We start from the raw sequence: 8359 nt of genomic DNA, 5'->3' as shown, positions 1-8359 counted from the left end.
TATTGTTGTGGTGTTTTAATTACCTTTTTCATGTCCTCTCTCAAACTGAGTTTGAAAGCTTCTAAGGACTCCACCCATTTTCAGTGTATTTGACTTCTTTTTTCTTAATTTTTTCTTATTTTGTGCCCCATTCTATTGCTTTTCTTTCCTTCAAACAAAACCACATAACTTGATTTATCTAGCTCTGCCTCTTAAATAGAGGTGGAAACAAGGGAGGGTACCAGGACCAAACAGATTTATGATCACTAATAGTAAGCTAGACAAAGAGGGAACCACCTACTCTAGCAGCCCGAGGGATAATGGTGGGGTATATGGGTTGCAGAAAGGGAACTGGGATGGGGGGAGGACAAATTTGGTGATGGGTATTCCTCTGATTCAATGTTAATATGTACCTAAAATACTACTGTGAAAGATGTGTAAGCCATTATGATCAAAAAATAAAAAAAAACACTATTTTTCATCATTAAACAATGGGCTTAGTGAAATCCTAATTAAAATGCCAATAGGGTTTTCCTATAGAATTTAGTCTAGGCTTTTTTTTTCCCTATAGAATTTGTCCTATGCTTTGGCCTACAATCTATACAAACAACAAACAAGATCTCTAATTCCAGAGGTCTGACTGAGACAACTTCAACTGAGCAGAACTTCTAGCAACATAATGAAAGACTCTGCCCTAGGCTTCATTCTAGGATTGGTGCAAAAACCAAGATCACCAACTACAGAAGACTGATTAAAAACAACAGTGATGGAACAGAACTTCTAGAACCGTAAAGAAAGACTCAGTCCTAGGCTCCATCCTATGACCCATGCAAATACCAAGATCTCTAGTTACAGAGGCCTGATTTTATCATCCATGACTGAGCAGTAAGTTTCCAACACTACAAAAGGACCTAGGGGAGAGTAAAACAGCATGTACGGAACCTGTAGTTATTCCCATGACAGTATACTTCAAGGGTGAAGAAACTCTGTATCTTTTAGGCCAAGGGATTCTCTTTCTAATTATCCCAATATTTACTGTGCCTATGCATAAAAAAGAAGCACAAATTAATTATTTTTTATATTGTTGTTCCTTGGTTTTTTTTGTGCTTTATTTTGTTTTTATTTCAGGACCATGGTTATTGTGTAGTTGTTGTCTTTATTGCTGTGCTGCTTACTGCTGTGTTTTTCTGTTTAATTTTTACATTGTTGTTATGTTTTTCTTCCTTTTTGTTTTTCTTTCTTTTTCCCTTTCTTCTCTTAAATTGATATTTATAGCCTCTAGAAGGATTCCTCCCATTTTTTGCTTGTTTGATTTTTGCTCCCCCCACTTTTTTTTCTCTCCTTCTAACAGAACCACATAATTTGAACCATCTTATTCTGCCTCACAAATTGAGGGGAAAATAATGGAGGGTACCAAGACCAAACAGTTATATGAACATTGAGTAGAAATAAAAAATGATCAGACTGGGGCTGGAGAGATAGCATAGAGGTAAGGGATTTGCCTTGAGTGCAGAGGTTGGTGATTCAAATCCTGGCATCCCATTTGGTATCCTGAGCCTGCCAGAAGCAATTTTTGAGCATAGATCCAGGAGTAACCCCTGAGTACTGCTGATGTGACACAAATAAATAAATAAATAAATAAATGATCTGACTTAAACACCAAATCCAAAGCCAACGACAACTGAATCAATACCTAATCTACAACAAGCTAGACACAGAGGGGAGCACTTATATTAGCAGTCTGGAGGCAAAGGAGGGGAATATGTGATGTATGTTGGGAACAGGGGTGGAGGAATGACAACATTGGTGGTGGGAATTCCCCTGATTCAATGTCACCATGTACCTAAAATATTACTGTGAAATGGATGAATGGAGGGGCCTTTTTCTGCCATCCCAGGACACATGTCTCCAACCCCTCCAGCTGGCGGTTATTTGGGTACAGGAAAGCAGTGAGTAAATCATCCACAAACAGGTTTCAGGAAACATCAGCTTTATTCATGCCCGAGCCAACATGTATGGCCTATTATAACATTTACACTGGATTCCTATTTGGCCCTGCATTGTACCTCGTTCCTCAGACATCTCCTCCTCTTGCTTTCTCCTCCATCCTCCATCCAGGCAAATCCCTATTTTGCCCTCAGGCAAAACATTTTGTAACCTCCCCAAGACTCCTTCCAGAAATGGGAGGGTCTTTCTTGTAGGTAATGTTACAGGAAGAATGGGTGGGATAACAATCCATTGTGGTCAAAATAAAAATAAATAAAAGAATTTGGTGGCATGATTAAAATATGTACTAAAAGTTAGAGTCCACAAATACTAAGGACACTTCTAAATTAGAAATATGAGAAGTGGGTACATGTCCTACTTAGATATCAGAACTTATTATTATAGTAATAAAAGTAGTAGCTATTGGTATGGATAGAAAAATTAATACCAGGGTCTGGAGAGATGATACAGCACTTTACTTGCTCACAGCCAACTTGGGTCGGATCCCTAGCATTCCATGTAGTACCTTGAGCAATGCCAGGAGAAATTTTTAAGTGTATATCCAGGAGGAACTACTGAGCATTTCTGGGTGTGGCCTAAAATCCAAAACAAAAAGAAAAATAATTAAAAATTGATATCAGTAGTACAAACTAAAAATCTATAAATAAATGAAACATTAGATTAGAAGAAAAGTAGAATGTTTGAAGTGAAAAAAATATTAATGATTTTTTTAATAGAACTAAAAAGATTATCTGCTTGGATAAAATACAAATAACATTCTATCTATTTCTTGGATTATTATTTAAATAAATTGGAGATTTAAATACAAAAAAACTTCAAAATTCTTTCTAAAATAATTAAGTATATATGTTAAGTATATTATGTATATTAATATATTAAGTATATTAAAATCTTAAAATAAAATATTTTTATATCTCTAAAGAACTATGAAGAAAAAGACATAAATTTGACTGCATTCAAGTTAAAAACTTTTGTTCATTTGTAAGTGTCATACAAAAAGTAAATGACTAGTTGAAAAGCATACAATTGACAAATGATTCCTATTAAGACACACAAAAATGTCTATTAATCAGTAAGAAAAGAAGAGCAACTCAGTAAAAAATATGGGTAAAAACATGAACTGGCACTTGAAAACTTGAAAGTCATGTAACCAATAAGTACTCAAAAATACATTCAATATAATTAGCAATTTATGAAATCTGAATCAGGATCGTCATACACTACTTAGTTTAATGTGGCAAAACTAACTGTTGGAATGATGTGAATCCTTATTTTACTTGTGGAAATGATCTCACAAAAACACTTTGGAAAATAATTTGTCATTATCTCCAGAAATCAAGCATTCAGATATCTTATGGCTATAAATTTGTTCTTTTCCATTGGCATAATGATTTGTCTCAGGCCTCAGAAGAATGGGCATCGCCCCCACACACCTGAACAATGGATACCATCTATGGAAACAACCACAATTGTCTTTAACATTACCAGGATCCAAGCCTCTACCAGAGAAGACCTACCACTGCTTTGGCATTAACTTACTCCAAAGAGTGCTCCCAACACCCAGGCGACTCAGCAACAGCCTGCATGCTCCGCATTTAATGATATGCTGAAACTAGAGGATGCTCCACATCAGCCTGACATCGATGAAAGAAATGCACAGAATCCAGAGTCTTTACATATAAGAACTTGATACCAACAACAGCTAAAGTGTGAAAAAGTTTCCCCGGGAACACAGAGAATGACTCGAGTTGGACAGATGGTATGCCTTTATGGCAATAAACTTCTGGGGTGAGGCCTTCTTGTAATCAGGCCAAGGATTTTTTTCCGTTTTCCCCGTATTTTTCTGGGCCTATGCAAACAACAGCGATCGCCACTGTCACACCTTTACTATATTCTTTTACCCTTATCCTTTAAGAAAAAAAAAATTACTGAACTTAAAGACAAATTACTGTAGTAGAATGCCTGTCTCGAATACAAGCAGGGGATGGGAAGGGGGGAGGGCTAATGTTGCACCGGTGAAGGGGGGTGTTCTGGTTATGACTGTAACCCAAATATGATCATGTTACTTAAATTAAAAAAATATTTTAAAAATTTTGTTCTTTTTTATATATCCAAGAAAAACTCTTGCACATTTGCAACATGAAATCTGTAAAAGAGTGTTCAGAGGAACACTTCTCAATTCTGAAGAAATTTAAAAGCATATCCAGAGCAAAACAGTTGAATAAACGTTGGTGTATTCACACAATTTAAAGTATTACATTTCTGGAGAAAAACAAAACACTATTGTAACATGCAACAATATTGTGCTAAATTTTTTAAGTCCTCCAAAGTTACCTTCATATTATTTTATAAAGTTATAAACAAATATATGCACATACACATACACACACGTGAAAACTGTTGTGGGTATACAAAAAGGAAATTTGTGAAAAGAAAAGCAGTGGCCTGAAAAGAGAAATCAAAATAATAGTAATGTCAGCTAGAAAACAGAATGGTTTGTGATGTGCGACCTGATTAGATGAAGATTTTGGGAGGGGGGCCACACCCGGCGATTACTCCTGGCTCTCTGCTCAGAAATAGCTCCTGGCAGGCACAGGGGACCATATAGGATGCCAGGATTCGAACCACCGTTGGTCCTGGGTTGGCCACTTGCAAGTCAAACTCCCTATAGCTGTGCTATCTCACTAGCCCCAGATGAAGATTATTTTTAAGATACTAACTTTTGGGGCCGGAGAGATAACATGGAGGTAAGGCATTTGCCTTGCATGCAGAAGGATGGTGGTTCGAATCTCAGCATCCCATATGGTCCCCGAGCCTGCCAGGAGCGATTTCTGAACGTAGAGCCAGGAGTAACCCCTGAGCGTTGCCGGGTGTGACCCAAAACAAACAAAAAACCAAAACAAAACAATAAAACAAAGATACTAACATTAAATCTGAATTGTTGTTTTATAAATATCCACTACATATTTTAAATAAATGCAAACATCTATAAATATATGGGCCATACATCACCAATAACGAGAGTGTCATGAACAAAAGTTTATGATTAAACATATTTAAGGGAGAAGGAGGTGGAATACTGAATTACTGGATTACTGGAATACTGGATAGGTATCTGGGCAATCAATCCCCAGACACCCAGAGGTGATGGTAATATCTCTACACTGTCCAAAACAGAAGCTACAAAGCCCCCTTTGGTATCAAAATGTGACTTTTGCAACTGAGGAATAATATCTTTAGTTCCAGTCATTTGAATAAACGTATAATTTAAATTTAAATTGTCACGCACGAAGAGCAACTTTCAGTGGTGGGATAAAATAAACACTGTTGGGTGATTTGTGACAAGCTTAGTTAAAGTTAAAGTTAAAGTTTTTGTTGTTGTTGTTGTTTTGTAAACTAAAGTTAAAGTTTAAAAGGTTAAAGTTAAAGTTTTTTTGTAAAAAAAAAAAAAAAGTAGCCGAAAATACACTTGACCACATAGATTTCTTACATTGAGGAAAATCTGGTTCATCATCTCCAAATAGATGTGTAGAACATGTAAATTCTTTCCTCTTCTTGTCTTTCTATTTAAAACAGACTTAGTTTCTATTATCTATTGAGAAGTCTTTTCACACCCAAAAATTTCAACTGCCAGTTTAGGGTATTCAGTCATCATTTAATTTTTATTTCTTTCCTCTCCCCACCCCCTTGTTATGGTAAACAAACAACAGTCCTGAAGACACAAGTCAGTTATTGTTTGAGTAAAACCTAAGATGGCACGTTTCAATGTATTTACCTCCTTCTTGTTAATGGCATCGTTCAATCACAGTTTAGTAGCTTCCAAGTGAGAGGATTAGAAGTGTCAAGGGAATTGCTCACTCAAACCAGGAAATGTGGGGTTTTTAGTTCAAACAGTATCTGAAAGAAGCTGGGGAGCAACAGCTGAGAAGATGAAAGATCAGATCAGCGCCTGCCTTTGAAGTAAAGACTACTCAGGCTCAGAGTCTAACAATGTTCATTACTGCCAAAACTCCAAGTGGCTGTTCCTGACACATGCTTTAAAATGTATCATAAAATCTATAAAAATATCAACAAGATGCTTTCAAGTGACACAAAACAGTGAGAGTGCCCTATTTGCAGGGCCACTGCTGTTTAAAGGCAATTTGCTGGATTGCCTTCCATCTGGGACCAAGGCAGGAGCCTCCCCATCTCTTCCTCACCCCCACCTCTTCTCTTGCTCCCTCCTCTCATCCCTAGCTAGAAATGAAGATTTTTAATGTTTCATTTCTGCTTCCTATGAGGGCCAGGAAGAGAAAATGAAGCTTTTCTTGGCTTGCCTCTCAACTCTCCTAAGAGATTCGGAGACAAAAAGATTGCTTTGGGAAAATAATAATGCCAAATGAGCATTAAAATAATAAATGGGTTTTCTGGAAATTAGGTTCTCAGAGGTCATGCAATTAAAAGTTAGGAGGAAAACACACCTCAGGCTTGATTGGAGGAGACAGCCAAGAGCTAGGGCAAATACTTCCACCATACTTCAAGTTTCATTCAAAGTTTCAAGCACTGGGAGATGGTTGATTAATCTATTTGCATACTTCCAGGGCTTCATAACAAACCAGAGTAGAGTATAATTTTGTACTCACTGATTATTAATAATAATAAGAGCATGATTAGAGCCCTGAATATTGAGGGGTCGCAGCAGGGCACAAAGCAAGCATGAGTCAGCAGCACAACATTATTTGAAAAATAACAAAGGCCCAGAAAGTCTGCAGAAGCAATCGAAAGTTTTTCTTTTGGCGTGTGTTGATATGTTACAATTTGCCACAGCTCAACTAAAATCAAGGAACTTGTTCTCCTACATGATCTTAAAAAAAGCTTAGTGAAAATTTGGACTCTCATGATAACTTGTGTGTCATTAAAAGTGCCTTTCTTGTAAGTCTTCTACTGAAATGTGTGTCACTGTAAGACCAGTGGGTCTTCTTCACTGAGTTGGATCGATTGATTCTTCATCTTCTCCCACAGCCTTTATTACACAATTCTTCATCCAAAGAATCAGGAATAACTTGAGAACATATCTATAGGAGATGATTTTCCTTCCCAATTAGGGTGAAGGTAAAGTAACTACACTCGGGGCTGAAGTGATACCACAGAGGTAGGGCGTTTGCCTTGCACACATAGCCGACCTGGGTTTGATTCCAGCATCCCATATGGTCCTCCGAGCCTTCCAGGAGCGATTCCTGAGCACAGAGCCAGGAATACTCCATCTGAGTACCACCAGGTATGACCCAAAACAAACAAAAAATAATAAAGTAACTACACTATAAAAAACTAGTCAGAACTTTGATATCTGTGTGCGCACACATAAACACACACACACACACACCCCACCACCACCACCACCACCACCACCACCACACCACACCACACCATACCACAAAGTTAACCAAAAAGCAGACTTCATTTTTCCATTGATTTCAAAATTAGATCTGCACAAGAAGATATACTTACACATCAGCAGAATTCAAAATCCTAGGGATTTGACATGCTATTTTAAAAAGTGGCTTTACATGAGACTAGCAAACCATTTTTGAAATATTGTATTTCACACATAAGAGTATTTTGGGAGAAATAAAGACAGTAAAGGTAATATTTTCTGAACATTTTTCATATTCCTAACACAGGCAAAGTTGTTCAAAGGAGTTACATCATTTAATTTATAAAATAAAGTAAAATGAAAATTTCTCTCTTAATTTCCCTTTTTGAAGAAAAAAGCTAAAGCTTCCTGTAATCAAATAGCTAAATGCCTGACTTTATGTGGCCTGTTAGTGGGAGAAACAGGTCACCAATAAAAAATGTTTACACTTTTACTATGGATCATTTCTCCCACATCTTATATTTTTGTAATGTGATCTGTATCTGTCTTTTCGCACAAACAATGCTCATATCTGTTTTGTTGGTTCTAATTCTCATTAACTTCTATCTTATCTCTTACATGATTTATTTTATATCAGGGGTCTTCAAACTACAGCCTGTGGCCATATATTGTATTTATTCCAATTTTGTTTCTTCACTTCTAAATAAGATACATGCAGTGTGCATAAAAATTTGTTCATAATTTTTGTTTTTTCTATAATCTGGCCCTCCAACAGTCTGAAGGACAGGGAACTGGCCCTCTGTTTAAAAAGTTTGAAGACCCCTATTTTATATCTTACCTCCGTGCCCCCTTTAAATCTTGCGCTTACCAGGAAGCTGCAATTTATTAGTTTACTGCTGCCTCTCCTCTAGGCTGTGGTACTTTTCTCAATGTCCAGGGACACCCCACAAGTATATTTAGCTGCATTACTTCTTTGCTCCTACACTCAATCTCATTATTTTCTAAACCAAGCCAAACTAT

This window comes from Suncus etruscus, chromosome 3, assembly GCF_024139225.1.
Source record: "Suncus etruscus isolate mSunEtr1 chromosome 3, mSunEtr1.pri.cur, whole genome shotgun sequence".
Classification (NCBI taxonomy): domain Eukaryota; kingdom Metazoa; phylum Chordata; class Mammalia; order Eulipotyphla; family Soricidae; genus Suncus; species Suncus etruscus.
The sequence above is the reverse complement of the archived record's forward strand: the minus strand, read 5'-3'. Positions refer to the sequence as shown.